At 43.5% G+C, this 17470-nt stretch overlaps 1 long non-coding RNA gene across 1 annotated transcript; it reads left to right on the top strand.

The window, feature by feature from the left end:
• The first annotated feature begins 1735 nt into the window (after positions 1-1735).
• LOC148401569 (uncharacterized) lies at positions 1736-11818 on the top strand. The gene is made up of 3 exons (XR_015857242.1): positions 1736-2164; positions 10508-10621; positions 10727-11818. It is a non-coding gene; the product is annotated as an uncharacterized LOC148401569 (long non-coding RNA).
• The last annotated feature ends 5652 nt before the right edge of the window (positions 11819-17470 follow it).

The raw sequence follows: 17470 nt of genomic DNA on the forward strand, positions 1-17470 counted from the left end.
TGCGGCTAATCACTGCTGGCCTCCTGATAAATCTGCAACCTGGTCAACCTGTTTGATGAATTTTCTTTCCTTCTTGTTTGCATGCTTGTGTGGGGCTGGGGGCTATTAAAGGACTCCTTTGGGCTTTTAACCTCATTTGTTTGCTTCATTTTATTTTTTTATTTTTTTTCCTAAATAGACTCACTTTTTCCCGCTGGCACCATTGAAAAAATGGCTATGACACATTCTGTTAGATTTTTTTATTTGACATGGTTAGTCAGAGGGATGTCAAAAAAAAGAAAATGTTGACCTGTGAAAATAGATGGCGGTGGCAAATCCAATTTTTCAAATAGAGTCTTACAATGACATTCTCTTTCGATAATAAAAGTATTCCGTGACGCATCATTCAGCTCGGTTAACTATCGCTATTGATCCATGATCGGATTGGATCTATTCCGGCTCTGTGCAGCTGTGGGCCTGTCACATTAAAATCGCCATGACCCCGAGGTGAAATCCAGCCGGGTGCAGGAACTAGGGGCGGCCTCCGTGCCTCTGTTTCATCCCGAGCTGATTAATACGCCAAATAGGAGGCGACACACGTCACTAAAGATGCCAATGGTAATTAATTAGCATCTCATTTTGAACATGGCACAACAGGACGCAGAGCTTGCTTCTCCATGCCATCTCGCCCAAGGCTTTGTATTATCAGGGTCAAAATCACAACCACCGCTTAATAAATTGAGGAGTGCACGATGACAGTCGAATTTTCATGGCGTGTCCCCGTCTCGTCGTTTCCCAGCGCCCCTGGCTACACAAAACGGTCCCAGCGTCATAGTGTAAGAGATCAAAAGGGAGGGGGAGATGAGGGGGGGTACTCGGATTGTGTTTTATTCGGGTCTTTAGATGGAAATGGCTTCACTGAAAGTTAGAAATGTGAAGTTTGAATGTTAATATACCACATAAAAATATATTTCCAGATTGTTTATTTGGTTTGTCGCCGAAATCATAAAATCAACCAGTAATAAATCCTCTCACCGTTCTTGAGTTTCAAATTGAAGGTAAAAAGTCAATGACAAGTAGTGAGGAACATCTCGAAAAATGAAAATTATTCACAGCAAAAGTTGCAAAACTGACATTTTTGAAGATTTTGCCACACAAAATTTATCGAGTAAAGTTGAAAGCGATTTTGGAGCTGGTCAAAGTAGTGGCGCTTCATTCGACTCTACTCACTGTTTGAGATTTCCTTCGTGAAAAGCCTTAGCAGATCATGAGGACCTCGGAACCTGTTGGAATCTATGGTAAACCAAACCTGGTGCAAGTCGATGAGGAAACCCATCAGGGCTTAAAAATCCGAACCCCACGGCAACCGTCGTTTAGGGCAAACGGGGTGTAAACGTAGCCTAAAGTTAGCACGTCATTATCAAGAGGAGCAGACCTTGCATTTGAACTCTAATAGTCTTCGGTCGTAATTACTACCAGTGCTTCGGGGCTTCTGTTACTGGGATGTGTTTGAAGCAAGCAGAAGATGTAAAGAATCACAAAAAGGTCCTGTTCCAGAATGTGAGGTCTTTTGTTTCCAGCCCTTAATGCATCCTTAAAATGACTTTAGACCAAATAAACGGAATCTGCAAGGAAGGTTTGACGTCAGGTATGCAGACAAAAACAGCCAAATTTCCCTTGTAGGCATTTTCCATGACAGCAGAGAGCTAATACTATTTTTTTTTCTCCTTCTGTTGTTCGGACAGAAAGCCTCTGGAAACCGCAGTGATCCTGCTTCTCAGGCAAACGGTTTACCTGCCAGCTACGGACTAGCCTCGCCGCAACGACTGCGATATGTGTTGTGAATTAGCCACAAGCACCTGGGCTGCAGCTTAAAGAGCGATAGGGGAGCAATAGGTGGATGGAAGTGACCCGCCTCTGCCAACCGCATGGCCGCATTGAGATACTGAAGCTTGGATTATTGGTTCCAGCCTCGGTGGGGGTGGTGGGGGGGGGAGGCCGGCACGGCTGGCCCGCCCAGTCAAACCACAACAGAAGGCATGAAAAACAAACTTCTCAGAATAGCAGTTTGGCTGCTTGTTCAAAGATTTGCGGGGAGATGTTTGATCTGGGTTCAACAATCTGCAGCGACCGTACATTCCGGCGGCACGACGTGGTGGCGAGCAAAATCCGCTTCTGCTCAGAGGTGCGACGTATGTATCTTCTCAATTCTACGGCCAGGTAGCTATGCTATGCTAACTGACTTTGACGGACTGTCAGCAAACGCTTGTGACTTTGCATTTCTATCGCATTCCGTGTCGCTAGCCAAAAGTTCACCGAGGGTTTCCCCTCTGTTACCAGTTAAACCGTTTTTTTTCATCCAAATACCAATGTTCTTCTCAAGAGCAATCAGGAAATAGACTGAGCCATTGTTTTTTCATTTAAAGTTCAGTTCGGAAGGTTTATGTAGGCCCTTGGCGTTAGATGGCGAGGTATCAAGCAGTGTGAGACAACAATGCGAGCAGACAATGGAGGTGGGGGGTAAAAAAAAATGAGACAGAACGCTGATGCCCATGATGACAATGTGACTGCATAATAAGCACCGGCAATTAGCCCGGCCCAGCCATTGGCAGATTGTAATTAATGCGCTGCCGGTCCACGGAATCAGTCAAGCTAATTTGGTTGTGGGTGGGGCAGCGGTGCAGATCAGATCCGAGGATAATTGCGGGTGACTTGGGTCGCTTGCAAGTCCGCAACTCGGGTCTCCTGAGGACGTTACGCAATTGTAAATTCCCCCTTCATCATCTAAACATGTGCCCCGCAGAGCTTGCTGGAGCTACAGAGAATAGTACAACAACCAACATTGGGCTCACTGGCTGGGTTTGGGTGGGGTGGGAAGGGGAGGGGCTAAAATCGCAGATGATCCTAATTTGGTGTGGTATGGAGTGCAGTTTAGATCAAACACAGCCATGTAAATGAGTTGAGGTTTTCAGAATTAGGTATCAGGGTCGGGGGCCGTATTTGTCCTTCTGTCTGTCCACACCCAGACTCCTCCTACCTGACCGATTGCCCAAAAACCACTAGGATCGTTTGTCCCTGAGAACTTGATGCCATACCACATTTGCTCTTCAAGCATTCAAACTATTTCAATAGAGGAGACTAAAATCATATTCCTGCCATTTGGTTTTCTCAAATCACTCCGCCGAAGGTTTGGTGGTGCCACCCGCAAGTACATTTGACATTGTGGTGAGAAGGTCTTAAGTCGATGGAGAGTCTTGCCATTGATGGCACCTTGCTTCTAATTAGCAAAGTTGACCGTTGACGGTAACGAGACAAGCTGAAGGATCTCCTCTGTGCAATGTAATGACGCGTCATCACGACAAGACCGACGCCCTCCCTCGGCATCTCTGCGTGAACCAGGTAGCCTTTTGAAATCTAATTAAAAAAAAGTCCTCCTCCATCCTTCGAGTAAATTATTCATCTCGTCTCTCATTTCCAACAGCGGTTTCAATCATATGACACCTTTTCGAGTTAAATTCACTTGAGACTTTAAAAGACATTATTGGATAACTGAAGACGTCTGCTGCTAAATTAGTGAAGTTTTTGAGGACACGTTGGTTCGTTGAAAAAAAAAAAAAAAAGTTCAACTCTTCCCCCATTGCCCAGAATGGATGCATGACATTTTTTAATGAAACCCTTCAAGTGATTTTCTGAAAAGGAGCTGTCATTTCAACAAATGAGTTCTAAATGAAACTAGCTGAGACCAGCCTGCTGTGCGCGCTTTCTAATTAAACGGGACTTCTCAGAGTCGCTTCTTCATACTGTAAATTACGAGAAACTAAATGTAGACCTTTTTTTTTTTTTTGCCGTTTTATGACTTGACATTTAAAAGGTCGCGGTGGACTACATACAACCTGTGCAGGTGCGGTTTAAAGTTAAATTAAATTTAAAAGGTGCAGTCAATTTAAAATAACATTTTTAAAAAAATATTTTTTTGTTGTATTGTGCTATTATGCATGGCATTTTTTTTTGTTTAAGTGATATTTATTATTTTTAAAAAGTGGAGCAAAACTATTTTGTGTGAGAGCCAGAGAGAAATTCAATGTTGCCTCCATAGAGAAGAGTGAAAGCTCAAGAACGTCAACTCAACCAATTGTCACCAAATACCTTGATCAAAAGTTAGTTTGAGTTCTCTTTATGCATTTATCCCAAAACATATTTTTGCCGCAGAGGTAAAAAAAAACCTATTTTCTAGCACATCAGGTTGTTGAGATCTTTCCATGTGTTGTTTTTAGGCTGGTCCTCTAAAATCTTGCCTTTACCATACTTTGTAACTTTTACCTATGGCGGCAGCGAAAAAAGTTCCACCTGTTGCCGAGCCTAACACTTAATTCAAAAATATGACTAAACACATTACTAGATGACCTCTTATTGTTATTAGACCACTAGAATAAAAACCTGATGAGCTGGAGAAAACACAAGGGTAGATTTAGAATCAGTGCAAAAAATGTCAAAAGTGTAATTGCACCTGTGATTCAAAAAAAGATGTAGTCAAGTGTTATTTAATCCTGTCATTTTATTTTATTTTTTGAATCCAAACAAGCACATTACAAATGGTAGCCGCGGACTAACCAATGTCACTGAACCTTTCCGAGCCAAAATGTACCGTGTCCACGACCCTCCCTCCCTCCCCCCTCCCTCGCAGAGAAACCTGAGGCTGGCACGAAATGGACGGGCTGCCAAGCTCAGCACATGGCTCCTGAGTTGGGGACAACACAAGTGAGGTCCCTGCAGGGCCCTTCCGCTCTTACAAATCCGCACCACCGCCACACACACACACACACACACACACACGCTCTCCTCCTCAGGCAGAGGGGGGAGCACACAGTAGCCACCCCGGGAGAAATGAGACAACGGGGACTATGATTCCTCGGAGCGACTCTCCTCTTTCCACCTCGTCCTCCTCTTTGCCGCTGCGGGCCACGTCCTGCACATGTGATCGGGCGCAGGGTCTCATGCTGCATTAGCCATACACCTCGATGTCCTTGTGCACGTCGCTCAAAGCTATATGCACTCATGTGACATCAAAAGTGGGACACAAGCGTCACACTCGGAGGCCGGCAGGATGGCGAGCAGTGCAGAATGGTACTTTTTTTTTGTTGTTGTGTGAACACAATCACACATCAGTGGTATCATCAGATATTATGTTCTGGAGATCAGTTGAAGTCCGAGCCAAGTGGTTGAATGCGGGTGTAGTGTCATGTGATGTGCAGGGTTCTGTAACTGCAACCCAAAAAGTTGGGGCATGGTGTAAGGTGGAAATGGAAAAAGAATAGAATTTTTTTTTTTCAAATCCTTTTCAACTTGTATTCAGTTGAATGCAGTGACAAGAATTGTGACGTGTATTTATTTTTGTTTATTTTATCTTTGTTCATTTGATTTTTAAAAATTTTGTTGATTTATGTATTGATTTATCTATTTATTTATTTGTGATTTATATAAAATATAAATATTCATAATATGAATATTTGTATAAATAATAATAATAATAATGTATATAATAATATTTTTTGTAAATAAGATTCTCCCATTTTAAATTTGATGCCTGCAACGCAGTTTACAAAAGCTAGGACAAGGGCAACAAAAGATAATTGAGGATTAATCTTTTTATATTGTACATCGACATCCAGAAATGCCCCTAGCTTCTCCGAGCTCCATCTTATCTGATATGAAAGAGAAAAAGTTTGCTGTAGTCTGACGAGGCCTTTTTTCAAATTATTTGGTTATACGTGTCCTCCTTTTAGATGGAAACCAATCCGCCCTTAAATATGATCTTTGTTTACCAACATAGAACAAGGTCTATAAACAATGAGACTGCCATCACTACTTGATAATCAGCAGCCTGTTTGAGAGCAATGTGGCCATCTTTCTTGGTGACATCACCACCATTTGTCTTCTTTCATCCAAAACTTTCTCTCCCAACTCTTCCATCAGTGCACTTTATAATGGAGGAGCTACCTGCCGTTTATTTCCGCCGCCTCCCCCCCTACTGACACCCCCACAAAGATCTGCTGCTATCAGGAGGCCACATCATTATGAATTATCGTTTGTGGCCCAAGTAGAAAATTGTACTTTGTGGCCGGTTTTCTACCGTGATAAATCAACCCGTCGCTTCTCACATCTCGGAACCTCAAAGCTGCTGAGCTAGGGACATTAGCTCCAGCGACATCAACAAACCATTTACCTCACCCGCCTCCTCCAAAACTTCCTGCAGGTTGTTTGTTGTTGCTTTTCTGCCATTTATCACCTACGGTTCTTTGCTCTTCTCTGATTAGTAGCGGGAGTCAAGAAAGGAAGAAGGCATCAGTTGCTATCTGATCACTGCTTGACTAGAAGGTGAAGAGACTCCATCCAACAGCTAAAGCAATCCTGCATGGCGGCGGCAGCAAGATAAGAACCTTCACCAAGCTGAGAAGTTGCTGACTATTGCTCACAAAGAGAAGTCCAGCATGCGGTGAGATCATCGGGCGAAGTTTGGATGAGGAAAAAAAACAAATGGATGTTGTGGCACAATCTGGCCAGATGGAGAGAAAATGAGAAAAGGGAAGTGATGAACAGAAGATGAGGAGGAGCTAAGCACGGGATAGAAAGATGGTGATCACGGAGGGAGGGGCAGGGCAGGCATCTTTGTCGACGGTAATTAATTGGAACAAAAAAGCCGCTTCCTCCTCACCTGCTTCAAAAAAGATGGCCGCGGGTTATTGCCAGGCATTACCTTGATACGCTCGCTCGCCCGGCGAGTCACTTAGCTCTCGCGTCAAGTGCGTTCTGATCACCGGGCCGCCCTCCAACTTGCTCCGACTGATGAATATTAATCAGTTGGCAGACGGGTGCGCTGATCTGAGCTGTCTGCTGACTGCTTCCCAGCGTGGAGCCGCACCTAGCTCTAGGTGACTGTCTGCTTTGATTAGTGGCATATTAAGAGCTCTTTTTCTTGCTGCTGTGGCTCACACGGCCGGCCTTTTTCAAATTTTACATGTGGAAAGACCATGGGAAACAAATGTTTCCGTTATATAAATCTCAGCTAGGTTTGATCATTAGTTTCAAAGGTGAAACTGATGGAAGGACAATTACTGCAAAAAAAATCCCATTGATGCTCAGGCTGCTGTGGATAGGAAGGGAGAAAATGTCCTGTTTATCGTCATTTTTTAATACCTTTATTTATCCAGGTAAGGCTGCAAACAGATTAGCATTTGCAATGTCGGTCTGATAAAAAAATATTTCCATCATCCACTTTATTATATTATATTATATTATATTATATTATATTATATTATATTATATTATATTATATTATATTATATTATATTATATTATATTATATATTTTATCATATTATATTTTTGCTTGAACCCAAGTGAGCATCAACACTGGGTTCTAGAAAAGCTTTTCACAAAATACTTTCAACCCAACAATTACAACATGGGCCTCTGTTACTCGCCTACCAGCAAGACCACCTCAGCTGAGATCCAATCAGGTGTCAGATTACTTGCTGGAGTAAGGCTGAGCTAGCATGGCTACCGGCCGCTACCTCATTTGTCTTGCTCTGAGGCAGTGTGGCGGGTTGACTGACCCTTGACCCCGCAGAACGGCACGGCATCCATCACACGCCGTTAGGTAATGTGGTTAACTGTCTGCTTCCTGACACAATCGGTGCTGCTTCGGGGAGTTGTGAGTCAATTTGTCTCCAGGTGGATGGGCCAAAGGGAATGATCTTTCATCCGGTTGCTTCTGATGAAGTCGTTACGAGGTGGTTTCAGGTGACAATGGAATACGGTCCATCATTCAGCACTTGCTGACTGTTTCTTGAGATGTTTCTTGTCTGCTGAGGGTTGTCGCCGCCGTTGCCAAATGTTAAATGATCTCTTTGAAGAGAGAAACAAAGGATTCAAGTGTTGAAGCATTCGAGCGGCATAGTGGTTAACACACCCGTCGTGATTTCCTTGGCTGGTCCAATCCTGAAATCTTGAAGACTCAAAATCGGCCTTAGCTGTGATTGAAAGCACCATTGCTTGTTTGTCCTTGTGATTGGCTGATGACCAGTTCATGGTGCACTTGGCCTTCCTTCTAAAGTCAGTTGGGATACGTTTGAGTTTAGCCGTAAAGCTAATCAGGATAAGCTAGATTGAATGATGTGAGCAGAGTCATTTATCTTTCCTTTTGAGGAAGGAAGTGATCTTTCCCAGGCTAAATAAAACAAAGAAAAAACTGATCATTTTTTTATTTTATTTGTATTCATGTTTGATGGTAATTATTCACATCCTCTAATTTTATTGAATTATTCTTCACTCACTATTCAGCACCATGACTAAGTATTACTGGCAAGAAGACATTGTTGACAACGTCGGGCAGCAGTCCTGAAAATTTAATCCACATGAAGCCGTCATTATTCCATATTGTAAAATTCATCAGTCATCATTCGGGCCAGGTACACTGATGGCCACCAAACTCTCCACTTGTAAATGTCGACACACCCTAATGGTCGTCCACAGAGTTGGGCAGATGGAAAGCAGCTTTCCGTTCACCGACTCGGCCAACTCATGCGTGGATTCAACACGGCACCCAGAGACCCTCTTTGTGTTCCAGGTTGACGCAACGACACCCCATTATCTGAGTTCCCCGACCATGGCAGATGTTAACAGCCGTCTTTTATGTCCTGATCGCTCGGCCGCATGCCGCCAAGGTGGCCGCGTGGCGCCAAGGTGGTGGCATACCTCTCGTTGAGAGTAAACAGCTGATTTACGTCTCTTCCCAAAACCCAAATAATGTGTCGTGAGCAGATGTTGGAGTGGCTCTTAGGGGTCCTTATTGTCCATGGAGGGATGGGGTGTGGGGGGGCTTTCATCATTAGACGTGGCTGTGTTTTTAAAAGGTGTTATTTTAGCGCTGTTAATAGCCACAGGCTGGACCAAGAGTGCTGTCAGCAACACACAAGGGGAGAGAGCCAGCACCGTGGACCGAAGCTAATGGAGTCAAAACAACCTGGAGCTCCAAATTACCCAAAAAAAAAAACAGATCAAGGTTTAGAGCAAAAAAACAAGGACTGGCATTCAACACTTGCGCAACACATCAACGAGAGGCGCTTTAATCCGCTCATTTGAATATTTACCCTCCGACAACCTGAGCAGATTTTACGATCGCAGGGGGAAGAAATTGTGGCACATTTTCCCAACAAACCGAGTTAAGCGGACCTTAAGGAGGGCTTTTAGAAAACAAATGTCTTTAACACAGGTGGATGTGAAAATGACTGCCTGCAAGTTGATGGGTTCAGAGGCTAACGGCATGACAGGATGCATTAAGGTGCTTGCAGGAACCCAGATATAGCCCTGTCCAATTTTGCATGTCCCTTAAATAACCCTCTCTGCAAACATACCCCCCCCCCATACACACACACACATGCATTTGTGTGTATATGTGACTGTGAGGAAGCAGATGTTTGTACGAGCACGGCAACCTGGCAGAGGGAGGCCAGCAGCAGATGCCTGTACTGGTGCCAAGGTTCAAGATTGTACAGACGTTAAATGTTCCAAGTGTAAAAATTGCCCTCAGTGTGCCATAGGTGCATCCCCCCCCCCACACACACACACACACACATCAGCCCCATCCACTTAACCCTATACTTCTGTTTCACCATCGTTCTTACCATTTTTCCCCCCATCAATTTGTTGAATTATTTACTCATTCCTTTACTTGCTTGACTACTTAATGACCTTCCCGCAGGCTTGGTGCCGGTGTGTTGATATCACATGATTGCAATTTATGTCTTGATACTAATTGCTGCCATGGCAACCATGGACCTTGTCAGTCGCTTTTATCACGTGATCCCCCAAATTGTGTGAGGCATCATTGTTTCATCATCGTCATCGTATGTGGCCCAAATGATGAATAAATAAATAGATAAATAAATTAATAGGGAAAAAATAGAATAATAAATAAAAATAAATAAATAAAATAAACAAATAGAATAATGCATAAAAATAAATAGATAAAAATAAAATAAATAAATAAATAAATAAGAAGCATACATTTGACCAAATGATGAATAAATAAATAAATAAATACATAGAATAATAAATCAAAATAAATAAATAGGAAAAAATAGAATAATGCATAAAAATAAATAGATTAAAATAAATTCATTAAATGAATAAATAAATATATAAATAAATATATAAATAAACAAGAAGCATACACTTGCTATTGCTTTCTTTGTCATGTGTGGACTCTCTCACATTACAAAAATCAGTCGGTAGATTTGACAAAACGGAAGTCTGACAAACCTCAAATGAAATTATAATCCTAACTGGCATCATTTCCCAACGTGGAAGTACCAACTCTTCACATTCTCACACTCAGCATGTGACTTATTATTTCCTCCTCCCGTGGGTCTCCCGTTCAAGGTCACTGAAAGCTTGGTCTGTGTAAATCTTTTGTTATGAACATACAGTCAGTAAATCCACGGAGTATTAACGGCGCGCACCTTCATTAGGAGGCGTGAGGTGGAGGAGGTAGCCCCACGCTTGTGTGACAATGAAGATCCTTCACTTCCTGCTCTACGCGTCTCCTGACGGCTACCCGCGTTCGCTACTTTGGCTCGGCTTTGGTACGGCTTACATTATGAACATCATCATCATCATCACCCTCGGGAAATGGCAGTGATCAAATTCCACTCTAATTAAAATGAACCTGTGCTGTTTAATATGTGCAGAACGATGCTGATTGCACAAGCGGGCCCTTCCTTTTGTCGGCCACGGAACATTCAACATTTGTGTTTCGGAAGCCCTTCCGCTATTCTTCCTGAGCAGCTCAACATTCTGACACATAATTTAAGCAAGTTACGAGCCAGACCGCCTCATCTCTGTCAAACATAATAAAGCAGGAGGTTGACGAACGCCATCGGTGGCTTACATCACAATTTGTCTGTTCCTCAAATTACTCTAATTAGGCTGCTTGTGTTTCAGAACCAGGTTTAAAAAACTGCCCAAAGTCAAATTCATCTCGCCGTGAGATGTCGAGGCAGGTCGCGTGTGTGTTGCTCGTATGTTTATGGCACCAACATTGCCGAGGGTCTCCACCCTTCACGTTCACCTATAGATGCTCGAGGGAGCAGGTAGCTTTCACACCACTGCACAAACACGGCGCTCCGGCCCCGCCCCCCACCTTCCTCACTTTTATTTGACATTTTATTTGGCTGTGACAAATGAGCAGCAGTTGGATTATAACATAATTTGTCTCTTCTTTATTACCGGCACAAAGGAGGCCATTCATTAATTATTCTGCCGTTGCCGCTCACCGCTAACTGGAAAGGTCCCTCTTTGGACAGATGGCGAGGACAATGTTATTTGTATCAATCAGTCCCAAATTTTCAACGAGGATTACCATTCCTTGGACCTTGATTTATTTCTCTGCAACTCGTCCCATTCACAGCCTCACTGGGGCACTTAGACTGAAGGATTGAAAGCTGAATTACACGAAAGAGAGAAGAGCGCAAACTGTTGCCTAAGGAGGCCTAAAGCTGAATTTACTCTGCAGCTCCAAGTGCCCCGTTGTGATTTAATGCCGATATTCAGTATTTTCAGATATTTTCAGATATTCAGTACGAGGCAGTAGCACACAAATAACACAAGCGTCATAACCAGACAGCGACAAAATATAGGTAATCATTAATGAATGCAAAATAGAAATATGAAATGTTTCATAGTGTTTACATTGGAAGCAATTTGATCCCAATCAAAGGTTAATTAATGGCTTTCAAGTGTTTTTTTTTTTTTTACTTTTGCATTTTTCAACTGTGAGTGACACTTATGAGCAAAAAATATAATTGTGTAAAGCCAGCCTAAATTGCCTGTTAGATAACCTACCGCTAAATAAATCAATAAAATAAAAATAAATAACAAAGCATTTTGGGCAGATGTGTACTTTGGTTTTAGTTCTCTTCAGCAAACTTTGTTTTTTATGTTCTCAAGTGGTGTTGTCCAAATTCCAAAACTCAGATATCTGAGGCCATATGTCAACTTACTGCGCTCACCCCAGATCGCCCTTTTGAATGACCCTTGAGCCAGAGAATCGAGTTTAAGTTGCAGCTTCTTCCCCAAGAGAAGCATTTGTTGACGCCATTCGTGCGCCCGCCTTGTCTCGGCTGCACTTTGTAGCAGTTTGTAGGTTCACAAGCTGCTCAACAAGCTTCTTGCTTGTTGTCAGAAACAGTCAGCTCTGCCTCTGACTCCGCCTCTAACAAGCCATCATTACCCCCCCCCCCCACACACACACACACACACACCAACCAGTCCCAGAGCGCCACTCAGCAGCCCAGGCATCATAATTTAAGCGCCTACATTGAAAGAGAATATATTGTGATGAACGGCATTTATGGAGGAATTAGTTTTATGCAAAGGAGCGGAGATGAAAGCAGGTATCTTTATAAATTATGAATCATGTTCTTGCAACTTCCCAGATCTGATGAAGGGGAGTGCACCTCCCCTCTTCATTAAAAGAGGAGGAAGATGGCTCATCAGGTAGCAGTCAAGAGAGCCGAGCAGTGAGAGGTGTAAAGCGCAGACGCAAGGACAGGAGACATGAAAAAAAATCACCATTTCTCCTCCAAATGTTTGCCCGTCGACTAAAACAATCTCCCCGACGGCCCTGGGCTGGGCGCAAGAACGGCCAGGCGCTACAGAAGCGCGCATAAAAAGTCAATTCATCAAGACGAGCATAATTTGCTCAGAACAGAAAGCGCCACAAAAGGGGGCGAGCTTGTCAGCAAGACAGGTGGCGGGAGATCTCGCTCTGATACTGAGCGATATGAATAATAGATTCCGCTAAATGTACGCCAGGACCCAGGCTGTAAACACAGCTGCCTCCTTTCCCTTCCAACAGAACAGCTTGGCTGGATGAGAAGCCCGAGCTCTCTGCCTCCACCTGAGGACCAAGAGGGGGGAGGCTGTGAGGGGAGGAGGGGGGGGTGCTGGCGAGGAGAGGCGGAGGGGGTGATTAACTAATCAAATGCACAGGCTAAACAGGAGACAGACAAAGGAGGAAGGTGCAAAGCGGCAACAGCATGTGTCGTTACTGCGGCAGGTAACAAGGAAGACCCAAGCTCGTATTTGCAGGGAAGGGCTTGTTGCTTCAAAACTGTTGTTCAGGGGATTGTAATTAAGTATTTTTCCCCCGTCGTCTTTGTTGTTGTTGTTACTCAGTCAAACGCTCTAAATAATGCAAACGCCACCAATGGCATTTGTTTTGGACGCGGCGGCGAGGGCGGTTACTTATGAATTCTCACATGATTCTCGCCGGTTACTCACGGAGGGCCGCGCTGCTGATGTCATCTTCCTCGCCAAACCGACGCCCACTTTACACCTCTATGAGTCCCGGGATAAAATTTGTCCTGCCCGAGGTAATTAATTCTTCAATTAAAATGTTGTTAAATATTTTTAATGAGTAATTGTCACTGGGGACTGGAGTAAAAAAAATACAAATCTGGAACTTCTGCCGATGTCTTCTCTGACCCACTTTTTTTCATTTTTATGAATTAAGAAAAATCTAACGCAAAGCGTCCTGTGCTCCTCCTCTCGGGTGACTCCTCCCTAATTAGGACACAAGACGGCGTGTGGCATCCTGTGACATCACACAACCCAATCCACTTAACCTTATTTTTTGCAAAAACAAATCTTTCTCAACAAACGTACTGAAACATTCACTCTTTGGAATGATATGTCCAAAGATTTTGGTCCATAATACATTTATTTTTAAATAAATAAATAGATAAAAATAGATATATTTTATAATTTCAGAATACATTTATTTTTAATTAATAAATAAATAAAAATAAATATATTTTTCCACACATACACATATACAGTGCGATAAAACAATTTTTACTGCTGTAGAACTCGGGAGTTGGTATAGTCAAGTCGTTGTTAGTTCTCAGTCCGGTGATGTTTTTTTGTGCATCTACTAAAGGCAATGGCTAATCATGACACTAGTTCAGGGAGCCTCAGTTCATTACAGCTCTGCACTCTTGTTCTCTCAATTAGTCTGTTGAACACACTGTTTGCTTAATTGCCCCAAAACCACCCCCCAGGTCCTCCCTCAACGGTGGCCCATTAAAGAAGGGCCATCAGAACAATGATACCTCACTGGTGTACGTTAAGTGAGCGATGATGGATGAGAATGGGCCTCGGTGTCAAAGAGCTCTTTTACTGCAGATTGATGCAGTGGGCACGCACGCCAATCGCCAAAGCCGAGTGTCCTACTTCTACCTCTATATCCGGGGAGGAGGGCTATCCAAATAAGCTCATTAGCACAATTAGCGCTCAATTCCTGCCGATGGACCTCTGAAGCTCAAGTTTGACTGACAAAATAGACAAGATGCAGTGGAACCCATGGTTAAACAAAATTGAATGGTGTGACCCTTGACTTATTGTGCTGCCAACCACATACGAAATATTTTTAAATGTAAATTGCTGCGCTTTTCTAAACAAAGAGCTTGCTTTCCCCCGCACGGCACACCGCCGCCATTGCAGCCATTAAGGTACAGCGCAAAGACACACAAAGCCTCTAACGTCGTCTTCTTAATTATATATAGACGCCATTATATTCCCCAGATGAGCTGGTATATTTAAAGAAAGCAAGGTCCTTCCAACACTTTGCCTCTTAGGAATCTCATACTTAACAGGAGATGTGCTCTTAAGGGAGCCTCCTCTGGGCACGGGCGAGCCAATCAGCCGGCGCGACGGCGTGGTGAACAAGCTCCAACTCATTACGTACGTTTGAGTTCTGCAGGCATGTGTCTCTGCAGAGAAGAATTTTAAAATTGGGGATTTTTATTTGAAATACAAAGTGGATTATCTTTGTGTAATTTCACATAGCATCATGGCTAGCCTGCTAAGCTAACAACTCTGGTAAAATTGGGGAATTTTATTTGACATACAAAGTGGATTATCTTTGCGTAATTTCACATAGCATCATTGCTAGCCTGCTAAGCTAACAACTCTGGAAAATTGGAGATTTTTATTTGAAATACAAAGTGTTATCACATAGCATCATGGCTAGCCTGCCAAGTGAACAACTCTGCGACGTTAATCTCTTGTCAGTTTTTGAGAGGTTCAAAAATTCTGTCTACAAGCTCATTGACTGGAGTAAAAAACTAAATCAACAATTTGTCCTTAGCAATCCAGAAGGGCTCTCCCGGCTCCGACTGTAATTAGCCTCACTGTGCATCTTGGTGCTGCGTTAGCGGCCTCTTCCAGTGACAGGTAATAATGCACACGGCTTAATTGCAAATGAATGCGCACACCCCATTTCCATTAGGCATAAATAATTTGGCCACTTGGGTATGTGCCTTCCAAATTACTTATTCTTTTTGTGTCTCAAATTACCTATTCTTTCTGATGTTGAGTTTAGTTGATTAGCGAGCTGCGCGCCACTCGCCACTGGCTTACTTCAGGTTTCCACGCAACAGTCGTGTTTGCGTTTGTTTGTTCATGCAGGGTTACGCCGAAACGATTCCCATCTCACCTTCCTTGTGAAAGATGAATATTCAGTTGTGCACACACACATGCGTAACATGCATCTTATCACCTTCATGAAATATTGATTTTTTTTTCCCACCAACTGTAAAGAAAATCATTTCTTGTCAGAATGGGATTATACTCGTAGGAAGTCAGTAGGTCAATTTTATTTTTATAGCGCTTTACACAGAGAAGTGATTTGCATTTTATATTCCAACTGCAAATAACATTGTTCACATTTTGCACAGAAAAAATATAAACACACTGCACCATGACGGAGATGCAAGGTTCAAAGTGCCTAAACTGAGTGTCAGTGCTTGAATTCCCCAAATGAGATCGGACAGTGGCCGAAGCTCCACTTTAGCCTGCCGCCAAGTAGACGTCCGCTCGTCCTTCCGAGGTTGCAGTGGGCCTAATTAAAATGTCCTTGCGGATTATCACCGCTTAGCTCACGTATCTTGGAAAACAACTGCGGGACTTGGGCCGCCAGCAGCCAAATATAGGCAAGTTGCGCCCGGTCGTTAGCCTGGTCAGATGGTCCCGGTCCGACATGAGAGCAAAAAAAGTGGGGCAGCAGCAGAGCCTCCCTGATGGACGCTGGACAGCAGCATGCGTGCACACAGGCGCAGATGGTCGGCGCCCTTTCCAGGGTTCGGTGAGCAAAGCCGCACAATAATAGCATTTATTTAGTGGACATATTATTATTATTAAACATTTTACATTACTCAGCTTAACCATTTTATTGTGTTCATTCAAAGAACTGATGAAGTGAATTGAGGAGCTTCACCACAATCCAAAAAAAAAAAAACTTTCAATTTCATGACCACCATTTTCCTCACAGTAACACACAGTGGTAGATGTCAAATCCACTTTAAATTTCCTAAATGTCAAAAGAGGTCAAATTCGACCTGCACTGCACGTAAGGGTTAAACCGTACACGGCCTGTAATTTGCAGGCAAAACATTTCAGTAACGTTTGGGAGCATATGAAAGTCATGTAAACATATACGGTATGTGTGATGAAAACATGAGAAGCCTGTCATTAAAATGACGAAAGCTATATTTGAAATAAAAAGCAAGGGCTCTGTGCTGCAACATGCCGCCATCAATCATTCATCAGCCAATGTGGGCGATGAAACAGAGCTAAATTATTGATGAGAACATATTGCCTTCCATGAACCTTTTTTAACCTAATTTCAGCGATGATTTCTGGCCGCGTGCGGAAAATACTTTTCTTCCCGCCCCGACACACGTGCGCTCAGCTGCAGTACGGACACGAGAAGCGGCAAGACGCAATGGCGACGGCGTGTCAGGGAAGGCTCGCCGGCGGCCAGCCGGCCACGTGGTGCGGAGGGAGCATCTGCCAATGGCTTGGAGGGGCAAATCAGGAGCTCCCATGGCACCGTCGCTATGCCAGAAATCGATGGTTTGGTGCCAGCGGGTCAGGGGGACTTTGAACGTCATCAGATAAACGGGTCGGCGCTATCCAAACCTTCCTGAGAAGGAACCACATGGAAACATTTTACCATAGTTTTTGTTTTACACCAGGGGTGGCTAAGCTATATAAATCATTTGATATGGCCTAGCTAACAAAATAATAGTTGCTTGATGGATTAGTTTGAAGGAAAAGTGTGGGAAAGCCCTGTTTTGGATTTCGAGGTCATTTCAAGTAAGCGGCAACACGAATGTGAACACGGAACAAAGTAAAGTTTCTTCGGTTGACCTCGCCACAAAGTCGTGGTCAATTTTCGGCAATAAAAAGTCCTCTTGAAGCCACTCGACAGAAAATCCATTTAAGGGCAGAGTGCGACACCACGGTCACACTTATCCAAATTCCAGAGCAGCGCCTCCTCCCAGCTGGTTATCTACAGTGGGCTCACAGAAACCGGGAAGGGGCGGAGGGCTCCATTTGACCACAGGGGAGGCCTGTCAATGGCCCAGATA

Source organism: Syngnathus floridae, chromosome 2 (assembly GCF_059516105.1).
Source record: "Syngnathus floridae isolate MCC-2025c chromosome 2, RoL_Sflo_1.0, whole genome shotgun sequence".
In the NCBI taxonomy this organism is placed as follows: Eukaryota; Metazoa; Chordata; class Actinopteri; order Syngnathiformes; family Syngnathidae; genus Syngnathus; species Syngnathus floridae.